The 21,058-nt window shown below is 42.0% G+C and overlaps 1 long non-coding RNA gene across 1 annotated transcript; it reads left to right on the plus strand.

Annotated features, from left to right (window-relative positions):
- Positions 1 to 295: 295 nt before the first annotated feature.
- LOC148154956 (uncharacterized) lies at positions 296 to 3,438 on the plus strand. The gene is made up of 4 exons (XR_015765666.1): positions 296 to 350; positions 1,133 to 1,226; positions 1,792 to 1,947; positions 2,733 to 3,438. It is a non-coding gene; the product is annotated as an uncharacterized LOC148154956 (long non-coding RNA).
- The last annotated feature ends 17,620 nt before the right edge of the window (positions 3,439 to 21,058 follow it).

The following is a 21,058-nucleotide window of genomic DNA, read 5'->3' on the forward strand; positions in this document are numbered from 1 at the left end:
ATTACTCTCAAAATTAATCTCGTGTTTCTTGGAGAACGTACAATTGTTAACGGCGGATGGATATGCGGTTTCAAAATCAAACGTAGTCCCATCAGTCCGTTGGCGTGGAGTCTGCAGGTTCCCTGAAGAATCTGTAAGTACACTTCTGTCTGTTTTGTCTGTATTGTGTCAAATTTTAGGGAGAGATTTTAAATCGTTAGTTAAAACATTTGTTGCTCGTAATGGTTCGGATGACCGGAGTACCCCGAAAGACCTAATTAGTTGTTTCTTCTTTTTTTTGTTTGTTTTTCTTTTAGGTGATTTTTTTAATATTGTAAAACACACACAATAAGTCATCTGCCATTATTGAGGTAAGAATATTTGGATGCAGAGCGATTTCAAACTGTTCTGGCCCAGATCATTTTCAAATACGCTGCGGCGCCATTCACCGGTAAATTTGAGCGCCAACGCGGCAGAATAAATCGGTTCACTAATGAATCTACGTTGCTAGCGGAGGTTGCTTTTAAAGTACCTTGACACGATAAAACCACTTACATTATTTATAAAGAGTAACTACTTCGCTTTCATTCTGTGTACATGGGTTTTTAACAATCTTTCTCGCAGCCAATTAAGCCAGCATGCATAGCTGGGATCCATTAATTGTGCATTTTTAATTTTTTTTTTCTTTCATGAAACTGCATTGAATCGTGTCGTTGTGGGCTAGATAGGTAATGATGGATGGGCATGGGTTTTGTCTGGGCTAACTACACGAGGCCCATATGTTTAACCTAAAATGGGACCCATATTGTCAGCCCATTTGGGCTAAATGTAGACTGTATTCAGCATTATTGTGGGCTAACTGAGAATGGGACAGAAATGGGCAACACGAAATGGGGCCCATGTGGTTTCAGTATATTTGGCATAAAAGCTTTTTTCTAAATAGAATGAAGGCATAGTAGTAAATATTTTAAAATCATGTTTGTTTTATTGTGTAAGTGACATTTTAAAGCGTGTTATTCTGTCATCGTTTGACTGCAAAAAAACATGACAAGTGGGTGTTTAGGTCTCAACTAGCCATTTGTTTGGTCAATGCAAATGGGAGCTTTAGATTTACCAATGTTTTAATACTTTTTAAAAAATTTATTTTCTACAGACTACTATGGAGAAGCGTGAAGAAGGCTTGCAAGGGCAGAAGTGACATCAGATCTTCAAACAGATAATGATATTCCAGAAAAGCGACGTAGAAGGTAACGTGGAACAGGGACTTCTGTAACACACAACTCTAGATCAGTGGTTCTTAACCTGGGTTCGATCGAACCCTAGGGGTTCGGCGGAGCCTCTGCCGCGGAGGGAAAAAAACTTGTGTAAAGTCGTGATGCGCCGCTTTGCCATCATTTGCTGCAGAGGATCACGTTACATTGCTTAGCCAATCAGTGCTGCGGAGGAGCACAGGGATGGGGCAAGGAGGGGGGAAGCGGGGTTCGGTGAATGCGCATATGAAACTGGGGGGTTCGGTACCTCAAAAAAGGCTAAGAACCACTGCTCTAGATCTTCTTTCTCCCTGGTTGTCATTTGAGCTGCTCTCAGTTCTTTTACCCATTTGGTTCTCCTTGCTTTACTTTTTCCTTCTAATCCTTCAAAATTTATTGACTTAAATTGATACAGACATTAACAATTGGCATTTTGTCCATGTATAAAAGTAAGCTTATAAGCTATATATGTGTGAAACAATAACAAATCAATTAATAAAAACTAAATGTATCATGCGTCCTGATTTTAAAATGTTGTCTTGTAATTGTCATTATACTTAAGGTTGTCATGGTTGCAGAAATAGGAGGAGGGTCCTTAGATGATGCAGTACAACAAGCTGTGTGATTCCTCATGTCCCCTGAATTGGCCCTCCAGTTCAACCTGTTTGGCCGACATAGGAAACAAGTTCCGGGACCTGCGTCTCTGATGTTTTGTATGGTAAAGATCAGTTTTTATATTCACTTTTTTTCTTGAACATTTGTTAATTTTGGTTGTCTTATGCCTTTTGTTCATTTTTAGTAATCTTTTTTTTTTTTTTTTTTAGATTAAAAACTGAGACTTCAATTTTTGGTTTAATTCACATAGTATTCTTTCACTGTGCTCTCAAGAACTTAAAGATTTGATTGCTGACAAAATTTGAAGGTAATATTGTTTGCATTTCAAACAGTATTAACAAAATATACAAGACCATGATAGAACCTTTATGTCAGTAGTTGATTTATATACATTAATATATTTTAAATTTACAATAAGAATATAGTGTGTGTACTAGGGATGCTCCGATCAGGTTTTTTGCTTCCAATTCTGATACCGATCACCCATGGGGCCCATCGCTGCCGATCATCTGGATTGGCTGTTATTTTTTCACTTTAGGCATAAATGATAACATGTTATCTGGCAAAATTAAAAAGTGCGCAGTGTGACGGAAAGAGTAGATCAGCTGCACATGCAGGCTGCAAATGAGATACAGGTGATCTGCAACAAGAGGCCGTGATCAGCGATCACCAATCAAACACATTTTCACGGAAATTAACCGCTTATGATTGCTGATCGATCTGCACACCTCTATCTACATAATAATAATGACTCGAGAGTGCTTTGATTTTGGCAGATCCCTGCAAGCATTTCTGCCCCTTGAAGGGGAAGAGATGCACATTTCATTAATGTTACATTGTACTAAAAGTAAAACACTAATGCAATTTCTACCTTTGCTTGTTTTTTAGGGGCACTTAAAAGAAATGGATCCATCCACGGAATCACACAAAGATACGGAAAAGGCACTCGAAGTGGGTTACTGGAGCCCCGGACAGAGGTGGAAATAGAAAAGTTAGAGCGACTAGGGAGGCAGCCAGCTCAGACTCAGGTGGGCAGGTTCCAAGATGGACAGTTACAATGATGTATGAGAGCTTTCAAGTGTGGCATATAGGTTATTAAAAATATTTGACAAAAATGTAGTGTGAAAGAGCTATGTAGGTGTGTGTGTGTGTTGATATATATTTATATGTATTTATATATAGATGTACAGATCTATCTATATAGTTGCATATCTAGATATAGATCTATATACATGTATGTATCTATACATATTTACATAACTAGATGCATAGTTATCTAGATAACGAGATGTAGAAATATAACTATCTAGATATATAGATCTATATATATAGAGATAAATATATATTTACATAGCTAGAAATCTAGTTACATAGATAATTATATATCTACATATAGATCTATTTTTATACATTTGTTATATTAAACTAGTTTGTTATTTTCAAATCTGCAATATGAATAATTTTGTAGATTTCTTTTACCAGTGCATTTCTTGTGGCATCATTTGCTCTGTGTTAATAAAGTTCTTATAATTGACGAGTTAAAAAAAACTGACAATATTTTAAATTACCAAATAAAAACCTTGACCAAAAGACATTTTTCATCTCTTTTTTTTTTAATGCAGGTTTTGTGCTAAAGCATTTTAATACTTTGGTTTGTTGATTAAGATTGTATATCTATTAATGTAATTCACTTTCAGGTTAGGTGAGAAAGACCCCATTGTTCCTACAGGAATGAGGCATCTGGGCCCCACTGAAAACCCAGTCAGCAGCCATTTAAATCTACCTGGGCAAACCCATATGGGGCCACCATGGAACCCGTGGACAAACCCACTTGGTACCCATATTCTAGCCCAGTTTAGCCCCAGTTGGGGCCCAGGTAAAAATGAAAGCTCCCAAGTGGGGCCAAAATGGGCCTCATGTAAGTTACCCATGTGGGCCCCACTGAAAACCCAGTCAGCAGCCATTTAAATCTACCTGGGCAAACCCATATGGGGCCACCATGGAACCCGTGGACAAACCCACTTGGTGCCCATATTCTAGCCCAGTTTAGACCCAGTTGGGGCCCAGGTAAAAATTCATGAAAGCTCCCAAGTGGGGCCCAGATGGGCCTCATGTAAGTTACCCATCTGGGCCCCACTCAAAACCCAGTCAGCACCCAATTAAATTACCTGGGCAAACCCATGTGGGGCCACCATGGAACCCGTGGACAAACCCACTTGGTACCCATATTCTAGCCCAGTTTAGCCCCAGTTGGGGCCCAGGTAAAAATTCATGAAAGCTCCCAAGTGGGGCCAAAATGGGCCTCATGTAAGTTACCCATGTGGGCCCCACTGAAAACCCAGTCAGCAGCCATTTAAATCTACCTGGGCAAACCCATATGGGGCCACCATGGAACCCGTGGACAAACCCACTTGGTGCCCATATTCTAGCCCAGTTTAGACCCAGTTGGGGCCCAGGTAAAAATTAATCAAAGCTCCCAAGTGGGGCCCAGATGGGCCTCATGTAAGTTACCCATCTGGGCCCCACTCAAAACCCAGTCAGCACCCAATTAAATTACCTGGGCAAACCCATGTGGGGCCACCATGGAACCCGCGGACAAACCCACTTGGTGCCCATATTTTAGCCCAGTTTAGACCCAGTTGGGGCCCAGGTAAAAATTCATGAAAGCTCCCAAGTGGGGCCCAGATGGGCCTCATGTAAGTTACCCATCTGGGCCCCACTCAAAACCCAGTCAGCACCCAATTAAATTACCTGGGCAAACCCATATGGGGCCACCATGGAACCCGTGGACAAACCCACTTGGTACCCATATTCTAGCCCAGTTTAGACCCAGTTGGGGCCCAGGTAAAAATTCATGAAAGCTCCCAAGTGGGGCCCAGATGGGCCTCATGTAAGTTACCCATCTGGGCCCCACTCAAAACCCAGTCAGCACCCAATTAAATTACCTGGGCAAACCCATGTGGGGCCACCATGGAACCCGTGGACAAACCCACTTGGTACCCATATTCTAGCCCAGTTTAGCCCCAGTTGGGGCCCAGGTAAAAATGAAAGCTCCCAAGTGGGGCCAAAATGGGCCTCATGTAAGTTACCCATGTGGGCCCCACTGAAAACCCAGTCAGCAGCCATTTAAATCTACCTGGGCAAACCCATATGGGGCCACCATGGAACCCGTGGACAAACCCACTTGGTGCCCATATTCTAGCCCAGTTTAGACCCAGTTGGGGCCCAGGTAAAAATTAATCAAAGCTCCCAAGTGGGGCCCAGATGGGCCTCATGTAAGTTACCCATCTGGGCCCCACTCAAAACCCAGTCAGCACCCAATTAAATTACCTGGGCAAACCCATGTGGGGCCACCATGGAACCCGCGGACAAACCCACTTGGTGCCCATATTTTAGCCCAGTTTAGACCCAGTTGGGGCCCAGGTAAAAATTCATGAAAGCTCCCAAGTGGGGCCCAGATGGGCCTCATGTAAGTTACCCATCTGGGCCCCACTCAAAACCCAGTCAGCACCCAATTAAATTACCTGGGCAAACCCATATGGGGCCACCATGGAACCCGTGGACAAACCCACTTGGTACCCATATTCTAGCCCAGTTTAGACCCAGTTGGGGCCCAGGTAAAAATTCATGAAAGCTCCCAAGTGGGGCCCAGATGGGCCTCATGTAAGTTACCCATCTGGGCCCCACTCAAAACCCAGTCAGCACCCAATTAAATTACCTGGGCAAACCCATGTGGGGCCACCATGGAACCCGTGGACAAACCCACTTGGTACCCATATTCTAGCCCAGTTTAGACCCAGTTGGGGCCCAGGTAAAAATTCATGAAAGCTCCCAAGTGGGGCCCAGATGGGCCTCATGTAAGTTACCCATCTGGGTCCCACTGAAAACCCAGTCAGCACCCATTTAAATCTACCTGGGCAAACCCATGTGGGGCCACCATGGAACCCGTGGACAAACCCATTTGGGGCCCATATTGGCAGCCCTCTTTTTTCCCATATGGGGCCCACATGGGTATGCTGGCTGGGATGTTCAGTGAAAGAGTAGATGTGCAGCTGCAGTGCTCCCTCCCACCTTCCACCGGATTACCCCAACAGATTTCTTGACTTTTGTTGCCAGTGTCTGCAGCTAAGAAGATGATTCTGCTTGTGTTGGGTGCTTGTCCACATCCCCAGATGGTCATCTAGCACGTGGCCGGAGGTGGGCTGCGAAATGACCCCCCCAGCTGGACACTGTGGCCAGGTCACTGATCTCTGAGCACCCTCCACCCCCATCTCCTCCTTTTTTTTAGGCCCAGCTGCCGACTCCAAAGTCCCATCTTAATGGTGTTGGATTGCCTACTTCTAAAGCCCCCACATCAGTAAGTACAGCCAGGCCACAGGGAGTGTCCAGCTGCCCTCTTCTCCTCCCCTTCCGTGAATCCACTGGCCTTTCACTGGACACAGGAGACCCCTGAGGGGCGTGAAAGGATGGGCTGTTCTGAACACCCCCTCCCACCTATATGAGGAAGAAGAGGAAGAGAATTAAATGAGAGTAATAGCCACAAGGATGAGCCATGGCCACATAGGCATGACATTGACATGGTTGAAAGAAAAGAACCTTTTAACCATAAAAGTGGAATAGTAGCCTCTGGAAATCGGAGGCGACAGTAAATGCATTTGTGAGAGACGGGGTGTCTCCCTCATTGTCCCCATTACCCGACTCATGGTGGTTAGGACGGAGCATTTGGGGAACGGGGTGAAGCTCAATAAGCAGAGGGAGGGGGGCAAAGCTTAAAAGCATTCTCGGTGACATACATGCATCCATATTAAAATCCTGTTTGGCTGTGTGCAGCTAATGCTTCTAGAGAGTGGTACAGTTGGATGACTTGGCATGGGCCCACCCAGCACAGGGAGGGAGGCATGGTTCTGCCGGGCTGGAGCCGGGCTGCCTACTGAGAGAGGGGGCTTCTGGGTTCGCTTGCCTGGAGTAATGTCGATAAATCAATAGGACACACGTCACTGCAGGCCCAGAGAAGCCACATGAAACTGTCATTGATCGGCATAAGGTGGAGTGTGTGTGGGGTAGGAGGAGTAAGGGAAGGGGGCAGGGATGGATGGTGTTAAGAAGGGAGGGGTGAGGTTGTGGGGGGAGGGAGACTCCAAACGCATGGAGCCAGAGGGTCATCTATCCTCTTCCTTCTGCTCTTGTGTCTTCCTCCTTCCCCGCTAACAATGAGGGCTGCTGCATGTATGAGGTGTCAAAGGTCAGAGCGGTGGCCAGCAGACCCCTGAGCAACATTGTAGAGCCACGTGCCCATCAATAGCTCTCTGTCACAGCTCACAAAGCACAGAGGGCCTCAAAAGGCAACCGCTGAGTCGTCCGCAGTAGTGCAGGGCACCGCAAGCTGACGTGCTGTGCTCAGGCTAAAGTGTCCCTCTGCTGCCATTCAAGAAAATCAGTTGAAAACACCATAGAGTGCTGGCTTACCAAATTTGTGTATGTTGAATTTGTCACTCTTGTGATGTACAATAATCACGGAAACCCCCATTTCCTTTCCCGAGGAAACGCAGCTACCCACAGCCGCTTGATACAGCATTACTGACTACATCTGACAGCATTTTCCTCCAATTCCTTTTCTGGCTCACCCTTTCCCAATCCTGCTCCTTCAGCAGCAGCTCCAAATGGCAATCAATAACGCACATGATCAACACAAGTCCCGAATCACGATATCTATCCCCTTCATTCAGGGGGTTGCCCATCTCTGCAACTTGGCTCCGGAGTCTACAAGGCTCCAGTTCAAAGTGGGCTGGAAGTTCAATGCTCACCACAGACAGACAGACGGACGAGGACTCAGAGAGGGCCAGGGTGTCAAGTTCCCCTGACAACCTGTCTGGCTCCTCTGCAGAAAGCTCCAGCTAACCTCAAATGCAGGAGTATCCCTGCCCTTCTGTTGGTCTCAAAGTATAGACTTTAAAATACTTTTTTTTACTTTATAAATCACTGAATGGCATAGCACCAGAAGATATTAACGACCTGTTGTTGTTACATCAACCTTCCAGACCACTCAGGTCTTCTATGTCTGATCTGCTCTGCGCCAGGCCATTTTGAATAATGCTATATTGTATTTATTGTTGCGATGATGTAAAGATTCCTGTAAGGCTAAAAAGCTGACTCACCTTACTGTAACCAAATCTACCTCATGGTATAAATGAAGTTGACTTATTGATTGATTAATCCCCAGAACCAGAACCAAACACGGAGAAGCAGCATTCAGCTTCTATACACCACAAATCTGGAACAAACTTCCAGAAAACTGCAGCTAAAAAACTAAGTTCCTTAAAAACAAGGCCAGGTCGCTCTTGAAAAACAGATCATAGATCTCAACAAGGTTCTCATCTGGTTAAATAAAGGTTATTATAAAAACCCACCTGTTTAGAGTTGTCATGACATTGGCCAACATATTTGATGTGTATTTTCTTGATGTTTTTTGATAATGGCATTTGACAAAATGTAAAGTTTATTGCTTGTTTCATAACTGTATTATGTTTTTTTATGATGTAAACACCTTGAAGTGCTTTATTGCTGAAATATCCTACACAAATAAACTTGACTTGACTCTTTACTGACTGTCTCTCCAGTACAGGAGTCTTTCTCTGCTCTTATAGTATAGTGAGATAATGGCCAGCATTTACCAGACAAGCTTAACCTTTAAATTGGGGTCAACCAGAGAGGTCTCTGTCTCTGAGGTCAGGAAAACCACTGTAGCTGTCATCTGTATGTTTCACAGGAATAATAATGCAGAAACTGTAGGATGCAGATTTATACTCAGTTTGATGAAACCTTATTTTTTTTGCATTGTCCTTCAACCCACATTGGCAATATGAGGAGGTCACCAAAACCCCTCTGGCACCCCAAACACCCTCCACCTTTCCCCCACATTTGTCCCCATTTTTCCACCACTGATTTCCAGCAAGCCATTAACCTTTATGTAATTCCAGAAATTGTTAAAGTTGACGGCAGGCTGGAGCCCCCTCTCACCCCCCAGCGTCACCTTTGCATTTGTTTCCCCGACACTTTCATTATCACGATAGGTGTATGAAATAGACAGGTGCAAAATGCATGGCAGCCCTCTGTCCTTGCTCGAGCGGTTGCCATGGAAACGGCTGATAGAGTAGGTTATCGATCGTCGTGTCCAGTCCCCCTCTATTCCCCCTCCCCAGCAGCCCCCCAGTGCACCGACTTTTTTTCTGCGGTGATGGGCGTGGATCAATAGTCTGTATATTGTATGCTATTCTCGCCACTCGTCCTCCATTATGGCAGAATTGTAAAAATGTAAGTGATACTATTTAAGTGGAGACAAGGCGATCTGATGACTAACAACTGAAAGGGGGGAAAAAAATGCAGAATCTGGTTACATGCTAATGCAGGTGATGTGTTTTGTGATTTACATTTTTCAAGAAAGAAAGAAAAAGAGAGAGAAAGAGAGTGAGAGAAAGAGGCTCTGGGGCCCTGGACATTTGTTCTGCTCTCCTGTCACAGCCACTGCTTTTCTCCTCCCTGTCACTCTGCTTACACACACATGTCATGGCACATTTACCCACATATGTAAGGTTTTATTTCAATTTATCCAAATCTTCTCCCTTTTATTGAAATTGAACCATCAGCGAGAACCAATTCACGCCTTCCAAAAATGTGACGATGAATAGAGGGGCCGACACGGACCTGGGGGAGCTCGTTTAAATCTCGCCTCGGGGATCCCTCGAGCGAGGGGTCATGGTTGAAGTCATGGAGCAGCGGATTTAAAGGTGGGCGCTCCTCAAGGTGTCTCTGTCGCCCCGAGGCACGGTCATCACAATTCCAAGAGAGGTGGAAATAAAAGTGAACTCAGAACACAAAGGCTTTTGGACACTTCTGGAGAAATTAGATGGCCAGCTCACTGATGGTCAACAACTTCAGCTCGGCTACAAACAACCTGCACGCCCCCCTTGTCTGCCCCTCTAAACGACTTGATCCCATACATCACAATTCATCCCCACAATTCTCTGACTCTGTCGATATTACTCGGACAAATGAAGCTGTAATGATTTCAGAAAAGCAATCTCAAAAGCAGGAGTGCAAAAAACCTGACAAGTTCTTTATGTACATTTCATCTCAGCTATCAAAGTTCAAGACTGTATTACCAAATTTACAAAAAAAAAAAATTAAAGAGTAGACATAAGTGGACTGATGCAGAGTCTATAGCTGTGTGTCATATTGTCGAATTTTCGCCTCTTGACACCCAACTGATATTATATACAGTCTCCCCCTACACACATATGTCAATATGTTTGGTCTTCACTGAGAGGAATGTGCCCTCAGGCTCCCATATAAAATTAGTGGACCATTCCCATGTTGGCTCCCTTTCATGCCCCCACTTGCAAAGCGGCCAACGCCACTGTATCAATAATTCAGCCACAATTTAGTTGTAGTTGGGCCACATGTTTCGGGTCGGTGGTAACAAGAGCTGTTCCCGCTGGACACCCGATCCGTCTGATGGGTTTGTTTCAGCTTTTTGTCCAAAATGGCTTCATGTGACCAGTCAGGATGGCTTGACTCATGTGGATCCAGATGTGAGCCTGTTGATGTCATCAGAAGGTGGCACGTCACACCTTCAACTAATCTTTTAACACAATTTAAGCAGGTTTTCTCAGAACATCTAAAACAACTGTCAGTAAAATGGAATCATAATGAAACTTTACTTAATAACCTTTTTTAAAAAATAGGTTCAAACCGGCAGCAGAAAAAATACGTTCTACACAGCATAGACAATCCCTTTACTCTCCTACCTTTGATCGCCACAAATCAGCTGTTTATCTGCATATATGCAGAAAGCCTTGCAAAAGTATTCATACCCCTAATTAGTCACAATGCAACCCCAAACTTCAATGCATGTTATAGTTAATATATCATCACGAGTTAGGACATAATTCTGAAATGAAAAGAGAATGGTATGCACAAATGAAAAAATCTGAAATGTGACGTGTGCCTTGTATCCAACCACTTTATTCTGATTATTCTAAATAAAAAGTGGAACCCACTTCCTAAGCGTTACCTGTTAACTAAATGAAATGAAATGCATTTCAGTATAAATACAGCTGTGTTATGTTAAGGTCTCACATATTTTTGTTTGTTTGAATACGCCAGACTGCAATCATTACTTTGAAATATTGTGGTGGCAACATCATACTAAGGGGATTATTTTAATTAATGTATTCATTTATTTACTTCCTGCCAGAGGCAGGGAAACTGTTGTGAAGTTGGAAGGAGCACAATGCAGGGCAATCCTCAAAGAAAACCTGTTAGTCTACAAAAGGCATGATACATGTTTAGGTTGAAGCTGTGACTTCAACCCTAAACATGAAGCTATGCTACAATAAAATGGTTTACATAAAATATTATTCATGTATTGGAATATTCCTGTGAAATTTCAATGTTAAATATAACAGAGAAGCTAAAGCGTCCCTTAAAAGTTACTGTTCACAGATTCTTTCCATCCAGTCTGAATGAGCTTTAGTTATTCTGCAATTAAAAGTTGGCTGATATTTTAGTTAATCAATAATCCAATAATTGAATTAATAAAGGAATCAATCAGACTTTATTTTGGAGAAATTTTCATACTGTCAGCTGTAACAGAAAGTCCCTTATAGATACCAAAAACAGAAGGACAGACAGTGAACCATTAGAAGCACACGCATCAAAATGATCAAATAATTACTGTGAAATATTTATTATGATAAAACAATGAAGAAACAAAAACTGAGAAAAATCAGTTGATTATGGAGGATAAGGAACAGTACAATTGTGTAGATTAGTGATGTGCAACAAATGTGCAAAGCTGGCAGAAACTTAAACAAAAGACTTGCAGCTGTTATTAAGTCATAATGAAATTACAGAATGCAAATGTATGCAACATTTTTCTGATTTTTATTTGGAAAAAGCTGAAAGCCTTTTATTATGGTTTTTTTTTTCCACTTCACATCTATGCAGCAATCTGTGTTCATCTATCAGATAAAAGTAAAACACAATGTTGTGGTTGTAATGTAACAAAATGTGAAGGTGCATTATTGCTTTTGCTAGGCATTGTATTTTTAGGTCAAGATATTTAAAAATGGGATAATGAAACAAAAAACAAATGAAGTTTTTCTTTGTTTATAGATGCTAATCAAAGGACAATGTATGCAAACTCAAAGAAAGGAAAAAAAAAAAAAAGCTATTATGATTACCTCGAAGGGAAATTTACTTTGATGTAATCAATAGCAATAACAATATGCCATAGTTGTAAAAATCATAAGAAATGTCTTCTAGCATTTTAATGTTGTCAAGAATAAGAACAATAATGTGATTTTTGAGATGCTGCTTGCGCTTTTGTAAACTTTGCCACGTTTTGAGTGCAGCTGCAGAGCCAGCGATATGTGAGGCCTGCAAGTTGACGATAAATTGACACCTCACAACGCGGCTCATCCTAAACAACCACATGTGTATTTTGAGGATTCATCCATAAAATCCACGGCGGCCCCAGACAAGTCTTAGGGGATCTTCTCCCCCGCATGCATCCCACCAACACTGCTGGTTGTCTGCCCTCCTGTCTTAAGCCAGCCTTGGGGTGGTGGAGCTGCTAATCTCGCTCTATCGCTGAAATGGAAATCCGCATGTGTATGAGCACACTGGATGGGAAGAAGGGGCTGGGAGAGGATAGAAGTGGCTGCCCTTGCACCTTGGCTAGATGAAAAACCCTCAGCCTGGAGAAGGAGGGCAGAAGTCAAACTCCCAAGGCCGTAAGAGAAAGACAGGGAGGGAGGAAAAAAGAAAAAAACTACAAAACTTTTCATTTCTGCCTGAGGCAAATTACAGTGAAACCGTGGACCTGATGTGGAAACTCAAAGTTATTGTATATGAAACATAGATTCAGTCTAGAAGAAAACTTGTGAGAGGCTGGAAGGTTTCAGTGACCTACTTTTACTAACTTTTATTTCCCTGAATACTAAGACTAACAAATCCGCTCAAATAATAATTATAAAATAATTATAAAATGTATTTGGTTACACAAAGAGTGAAATCATTTAGTGAACTTTAAAGTTTTGTCAAATAATTAACCACATTATTTTCTACCTTTTATGGTTGATTTTTTTTTCTTTTTTGATGAACTGGAACAAGAACGAAGTGATCACTACACTTGGAAATGTGATTAGTGACATGCAGACAGCAGCTTCTGTGATTTTGGCTCGGACATTTTACAGTGACCATGTTTTTTTTTGTTTGTTTGTTTTTTCTTCTGTATTTGTTTGTAAAATAACATTTCTGCTTTTGTCATGCATGTTCAAACATAACTATACCAGAATTTTTCACTTCATTATATCTTCAACAATCTAAGCAGTGCTGGTGGAAGCATATTTTCTTCTTGCAGTTCTTGAAAGCCTTCACATTTGCTCAGTTGCTTTAAGATTTAACATGCTAGCTATTGCTAGAGGAGACTTTGAGAGCACAAGCGAAGGAAACAATAAGCTGTAAGGCAGTGGAAATGAAGCAGGGAACTTAAACAGGCTTGGAGAATGTTGTTGGGAGAAAGGTAACCTGTGCAGACCTTTGGAGGTTTTACTTTCCTCATTCAGGCAGTGAATATTTTGTTTGTAAGTCCATCAACTCTGCATACTTGCAGAGCAGAGTCACCGACCTTTCCCTTGTGTTCCAAATGAGGAGCACTGAATCACTTCCTCAAGAGCAGTGCAAAAACACTGCCAAAGAGAGGAGTGGAACAGACCAAGCTCTGAATCTTTTAGCACAAGAACAATGCAGACAAAATGCATTGTTCTTAGTAAGGTATCGCCACCAACTGAAACTCTGCGGCTAGATTATATTGACTACTTTGAACATTGAAATGTGTCAAAGTACACTAAACAAGTTGTGCTTCTGGAGTGAACGGCAATGTGTGATGATTGTGTGGAGGGAACTTTGTGAATGGAAGCTCAAGACTGTCAACAAGAAGTTTGGAAGATAAAGTTGGAAAGCTTGTTCTCTGGTAAGAGCAATCCTCTGATTGGACTGACAGAGTTAGAGGTACAGTTGTCAGATTTCTGCTATTTCTCAAAGCATTGGAAAGGTCAAACTCAGCATAATCTGATTGTTACATCCATAAGACTTGTTAACTTTTTATGTTTCTAGCTGCACAATGATGGAGTACAGATAGATAGTTTGGAAATGAAAGTGAATAGGCAATAATGTCAAAAAGAACTTCATGGCAGCATGCCTTATATTGAGATCAAACTGTATGGAAATAAATAGAAAAGTGATGCAGTAGGATTATTTTCCTATGTCTTCTTACAATACTAAAAGGAAAAACAGATATGCAATAGTGTATCAGAGTATGAAATTATTTTCCCTTTGAAATTCCATTAAACATCTTTAAACTGCCAAAACATTTGCATTTTCAAATGTGCTTAACCCTGCTGATGTTTAACTGATCAGGTTCATGCAATATTAAGTCAAGCATTTAGGGTCTAAATATCGAGGGAAAATAATTCTGGAAAAAAGCAGGTAGTTTCCAGCCTCATAAAAACACAAGTAATTCTAAGTAAATTGGGATCAGATTAGGCTGTTTAGCTACCTTTTGAAAATAATAACCTTTATGCTGGTATTAAACTATTTTTTTATAAAGTCTGCATTTCTTCATCACAATGTTTTTTTTATTGGCAGAGGAGCTGGATGTTTTTTTTTCATGGATTATGTCTTATAGAAATTTAGAAGGTTTAACAAATATGTAAAAAAAAAAACTTTTTTGTAAAGGTTACATGCTGCAGCTTTAAACAGAGCGAGAGAATGAATTGCACAGGATAGGCGCAGCAATTTAGAAACCAGGACTTGTTGTGTGGGAAGAGTGGAATATGATCACAGATCCTTAATACCACATATGTCAGAGTCAAGGCCCGCGGGCCACATCCGGCCCGCGAGAAGTTTTTTTGCGGCCCCTGGGATGATCTTGATTTATTATTAGAACCGGCCCGCAGACCGCAGCAAGCCGGCACAACGTCTGAAAAAAAATATCTTCCTTATTTGAACTGTAAGTAGTTCTTTAAATGTTCTGTGAGATGATGTACTTACCCATGTATCCATAACAACCGGAACTTTCAATATCCACCAAGTTATTGCCGAAATATACCGTCTATTAAACGAGTGCCCCCCGGATTAATTACATTCTCTGCAGCTGCAGCTGCGAAGTTACCGTATTAACCCGATACTTGCTGGAAAGTGCAACGTCTCCCCTTTCAGAAACCGTTGGAATTTTTCCACTTAGCGCTACGTGTGGCGGAATTACGGTACTGCAAATTTAGATGTGTCGCCAGCGACACATCTAAATTTGCAGTACCGTAATTCGCCGGCGACACATCTAAATGCCTTGACTCTGACATATGTGGATTAATAGATTTTTGCACTTTATTTTATTGTATTTCAATCCAATTATATTTTAAAAATATTTCAGTTGTGTCTGTTGAAAATTAAAGATTACTGACAGAGCCATAAGAAAATATTGCTTTATTTATCTGATCATATTGGAATATATTTGTTAGGTTTTCAGTAGGTTCAATTAGGTTCACTAGACTATATGCGTCATTTAAAAAAATTTCAATGAACATTCGATCAGTCCGGCCCTCGGCTTGTAGCTAAATTTTTTATTTGGCCCTCCGTCCATTTGACTTTGACACCCCTGCTTAATACCTTAATGTTCCACAGCAAAACGAAGCTTGATAAGAGCACACAGAAGAATCCCCCTGCTGTGTAAGTCTTTATTATGAGCCCATCATACAAATTGCTTCATTATTATTTCACTCCCCATCGTGCTAAAAACCCCATCATCCAGCTTTGGTTATGTAAGCTGCAGTATTTTGCGTTGTCCCCTTTCTATGTTTTTCAGAAGCTACTGTAAAATTCCCCTATTAGAAATGATCAATACTGAGAGAGAGAGAGAAAAATCCACTGTAAATGCCTGAACAGCTGATGTTGGAGGTTAAGTGTTCCCAAGTATAAATTGAGGAATTCGTGTTGGAAAAATGTGCAAAGCAGAGAAGAGATCTATGTCTTTAAGCACCTTCATGTGCTCTGGCTGGCAAACTTGATGAGCTGTCGCCTGACTGCTTGGAAAAACAAGTCTAAGTGATGTGGCCCTCCAGTCACCTGACTTACCACTAATGCCACTGTGGGCGCGTGTGGCTGGCTCCGGCCTGCGTGGCGCGCTGACGTATGGCCCAGGTATGAGGCAGTCAGTAGTTATTCATCATCCATAATGTTAACGATTACAGCATGTCGATAACAAACCCAGGAGTTAAATGAGTTTGTGCATTCAGCTACGCCTGCGCAGCGCCGGTTCAAGGTCAATCCCTCCCGTCCCTGACAGGAGGGATGATTCCCGGGCCGAACACCGAGCACACACATCTTCCCTCAAGGTCAAGTGTGCCACTATTTAGAACAAATAGATACATAAAACACTCAGTCTTGTGAACACTTAAAGTATGAAGAGAGACCTTGGACTGGGATAAAGTTGGCCAGCAGCTTGTATATTTTGTGCTGTACTTGTATTTCAGCGTGACACTTTGTCAACCCACACCTCATCCACCTCTGTCCACTCCCTCCAGTCACTTCAGCGTTTGAGTCCCTTTTTATGTGACTGAACGCAAAAAGTTAGCATTGATTTTTGTCATGTAAGAGTCCACCGGAGAGAAATGTGGTAGGATCCTCAGCAGTCCGAGGACGGCAAACTGTATTTATCATTCAGCCATGGTGGCCAGCTGAATTCAGACTCGGCAGCCTTCCTTTAAGCTGATGTGTCAAACGTACCATGCCTAAAGCTGCTTGGAAGTCTAAAAACACAGAGGGCCCTTTGTGTTTGAGCAGGAGCAGGACAAGGACAGGGCGCGTGGTGAGAGGATACACTTGATTTGGAGTCAGTTAGCAGCACATGCCTATCGTTATGGACAATGGGGCCAGGGCAAGTGTCTCCCTCCCCTTAGCTTTCTGCTCTCCATCGTCCTGTCTCTTGGCGTGCTTCCCCCATGAGACACGAGCCGGGGGCTGGGCGCTCTGATGGCCAAGCGTGACATTTAAACCCCTGCCCTGCGGTAGTTTTATGTGGGCTTTGTAGAGAAGATGGGGGTGCACACAGGTCCATCTGAGCAAGGGAAAAAAAAGAAGGGGGTACGGACGGAGGCTCACCCGACAAACTCTCTGTTACTTTATGTACACGTTCCACTCCCCCCCACCCGAAGCCCTCCTTTGCAGAAATCTTCAGTGTGGCAGGGGCCCCATTGTGTGCAGGTCTGCTGCTGAAGAAAAGGGCCCTTTGGTGGTAAACAATTCAGCTGTCCGCTCTGATCACAATGGGGGTACATCCCATTGCTTTGAGCATCTGCTTCAGGAAGGTGTTGGTCCCCTCGACGCTCAGCAGCGCTGTCCAAACGTGCGTGGTGTGCGACTAAATCCCTGAATCCGCTGGCCCACTACCACCTGCTCTCTCTGCCCCCCCTCCTTTTATCATTCTGTATGCTGATCAATATTGTTGACTCCACTGCAGTACGTCTTAAAAGGCCAGCTGAATAGCCTTGTGCTGCCTGTTTACTTCCAATGTATGCTTTTTTTAAAACTGCACAGTGTGAAGGCCAACTGTATGAGCTGATTGAGGCATGCATGAGAAAGAAGATGCTTCATGGAGGAGGGAACATGATGTTATCTATGGAGTCCATCAGGCTGATGTATGGCTGCCTGTCGCCCCCTTGTGGTTACTTAAAGTATTTGACTTCCTCCGTTATAGGATGATAGATTTTAATGTTCTTATCCTTCTGTTTACAGGCAGCTTAATGACCTGCTTACAGTCAGGTTGTATTTTGTATGAATTACAACATTCTAACACAATAAAGCTTCTTTTATTGTTTTTTCATATTAAAGACTATGAACAAAACACCACTTTGTTTTATTATATCACATTTCTATTGCCTCTGGTGACATCCTATTCTTTTCTCTTTTTTTGCTGTAATATTAGTTATGTGGTAAAAGATGTTGTCTTTTTGATCAAACAAAACAAAAAGAGTAGAAAATATATGTGTATGTAGAAAATTACCTGTTTTCAAGATTTAAATGTCCTGATATGTAAATAGTTATGTCCTGGAAAAAGACACTGCTGCAATTACTATGCAATTGCTTAGAGCTGCTTTGGTACCATAATAAATGAAACACTAACCAGCATCTTGATGTGTAATAATGACACTTGGAAAAATGTAATGTTTTAATGTTTGTGTTTTTATGATGTAAAGAACTTTGAACTGCCTTGTTGATGAAATGTGCAGTACAGATAAAATATGACTGATTGATATGTTAACCTTCTTGTTTTCTTCCCATAGAGTTTAGTGCCTCAATGCTTCCCTGATTGTCTCCTAGATGGACCTCCTAACAGAGCTGCAGTCCTTTCATCTGGTCACTCCTTTTTCTTTAACATAGAAAGTACTCTTGGATCAGTGTGTCTGTGTTTGCTCCTCTGTCTCTTTTCTGTCTTCTCAACCCCCAGTCAGTTGTGGCAGATGGTGGGTCGAACTCAGCCTGGTCCTGTTGAAGGCTTCTTCCTCTTGAAAGGCGGTGGTTCCCTTTCAGTGCCTCCACATGCTTGCTAATGATGGATGATTGCCACAAAGTTTACATCTTAATGCAGTCAGTCGTTCACTGTTGACATATGCTTGCTCAAGAGGAGAGATAACAAAAAGTCAACAACTTGAAGCAATCGACTGGGCATTATATGATCAAGTGAATTTGATTATACTGTATTAATATTACAGTCAAATTTCAGGGCATGTAACTGAATGTTAATGTGATATTATGACTTTAATGGAGTGAAAATAAATTTGCTCTGAATCTGGACTGATGTGAGATTCAAACTTGAGATTACAGATTAAATCTGTTGGAATTTGGTGCTATATGATGCTATATAAATTAAGTGAAATTAATACATTTATATTTATTGAAATTGTTCATTTTCTAGAAAGAACAATAGCATCGGGACACATTATTCTAAAAATCTGCACAATCTTGAATAAAGTTGTGTTCTATTGCTGACTAAAATCCACTAAAGAAGAAAATGTAGTCCAACACGAAAAGAAGATTCTCTTAGTAAATGTTTGTTTTTGTTTCCGTTAACTATTTAGCAAAGACCTGTGTAAAGTTTAATAAAAGACACAAAAAGTTCATTTTAAGCTTAGTCTTCTTAGTTGCTCTAACTGCACAAAAACTAGATAAAATCAGAATTTCTCTTCTGCATTTTCTGCCCGCTATCTAATTCCAAAGGGTTAACAGCAAGCGGGATGCTCTGCTGGGGAAGTACTAATCAGCTCGGAAACATTTGCCAGCCTTCTGGCAAGGTCACGGGGTCACCGTCTTTGGGCTGGATGTCCACTCGGCTCCTCGTTCCTTCCCCCTCTCGCTGTACAGTCAAGCCTCCCCTTGGGCCCTATAGGCCCTGCAGGCACAATCATCTCATCGCCGCTATAGGCTCACAGAAGCAGGCTTTAATCTATACAGAGCCTTGGGATGGATTGCGGCTGTCTGTCTATCAGCCTGTCAGTGCGTCTTGCCTTAAAACGTACAGAGGTGGCCCCCAGACCAACGCAATCGACTCAGACGGGCCGGGACTCGGCTTGCTGATTGGTCTGCAGAGGTGTCCGGCAGGAGTCCCTCCTGATGTTTGACCAGCTGATTGATCTGTCAACAGCAGCCGCCCGATGTGTGTCCCTGAATTTAATTTTGGAATTCATTTCTGGGAGGCGTGTGTGAACAAAAATGATGGACAGTCCCAGGATCCGAGACGAGGATTGAGGGTAGAGGGGAGGCAAAATTGATATTTAGATTTCTTTCTACAGTTGCTATGGTGTTCTTGTTTTTCTTCTTACTTTAATTCAAAATTTAAAACTGTTAATGTTTGGTTTTAACTTTATTGCAGCCTCCGGTGCTGAACTGTTTTTCAGTATTTCTCATTCTTCTAAGCTGATGTGTGCATTGTGCTATTTCACAACTTGTATTATTCAGTCTGGTACAAACACAGTTTTGACAAAAGAAAAAGAAAAATCATGACTAGACTTGCAAAGGGAACTTTTAATTTCCGCATTTATCAATACCCTGAGAACCCTCTGCTGTTAAATTAATAGAACGTGTTAAAACTGCCACTGGAGTCAGGCTGTGAGGTTGGGAAACCCTGATTCATTTCACAGCTCATAAAGAGCGTCAATGCTCCGCTGAGTGGGGATTGTCCACTACAGATTTCCCCCACCGCTCTGCTTTATGCCCTTCTGTTATCCGAAATGCCCATAAAAACACAGACTATGAAACAAATGTGAACACAACCGCTGCCAGGAATTGAGGACTGATTTGATGGGAGTCTCTCTTTTTTTTTTTTTTTTTTTTGGCCCCTCTGGCCTTCCGCTGCAGACATGTGGAAAGGAGGGGCTGCTTGGATATGCATCACAAAGGCTTCCTGTGGTATTGATCTGCAGTGGGTTAAGGCAGTCTATCAGCAAATGTCCCCCTCTCTGGGAAAAAACAATAGGAGATTAAAAACACACAGCTTGCCGGGCGGGAGGCTGCTGATGGGCCTTTATCTGGGCCCAAAGGTCACTGTGTACAGATTTAATCCACTTTCACTTAACAGCTTCATTTAAGGCACCTTTCATGCCATTTGAGTAAAATTACTTTTTTTGGTTAAAACAGGAAGTTGAAACTAGCATCTACATTTAGTTTTTCTAAATAAATAACTAATTAAAGGCATAATGTTAGGCTCAACATCTAGACTAAATGAAAGTTTATCAGCTCGCTTTATTACAACACCAGGGTTGTAAAGTCAGTTAAGATTGTGTTTAGATGTAGAAATAAAATTATGAAGTAAAAGGAAAAGGTTAAACCAATACTTTGCTGAACCACTTTTCACTTTCCACATCTGCAGACTGAATTTTCTGTCCACTCCTTTTGCAGAATGGTTCAAGTTCATTAATTTATTTGAAGAGCTTCAGTGAACTGCAATTTTCAACTCTTTCCACAGAACCTCACCTACATTTAGTGCTGGACTTTGGCTGGGATGTTTTAACAAAGAAAAAATGTAAACCATGATGTTATAACTTTGGCTGTGTGTTTATTGTTGCAGTTTTGCTAAAAAGTTAAGCTCCGCCCCAGTCTGA

Source organism: Poecilia mexicana, unplaced genomic scaffold, assembly GCF_051168715.1.
Source record: "Poecilia mexicana isolate PSO_F unplaced genomic scaffold, ASM5116871v1 scaffold_16, whole genome shotgun sequence".
Classification (NCBI taxonomy): Eukaryota; Metazoa; Chordata; class Actinopteri; order Cyprinodontiformes; family Poeciliidae; genus Poecilia; species Poecilia mexicana.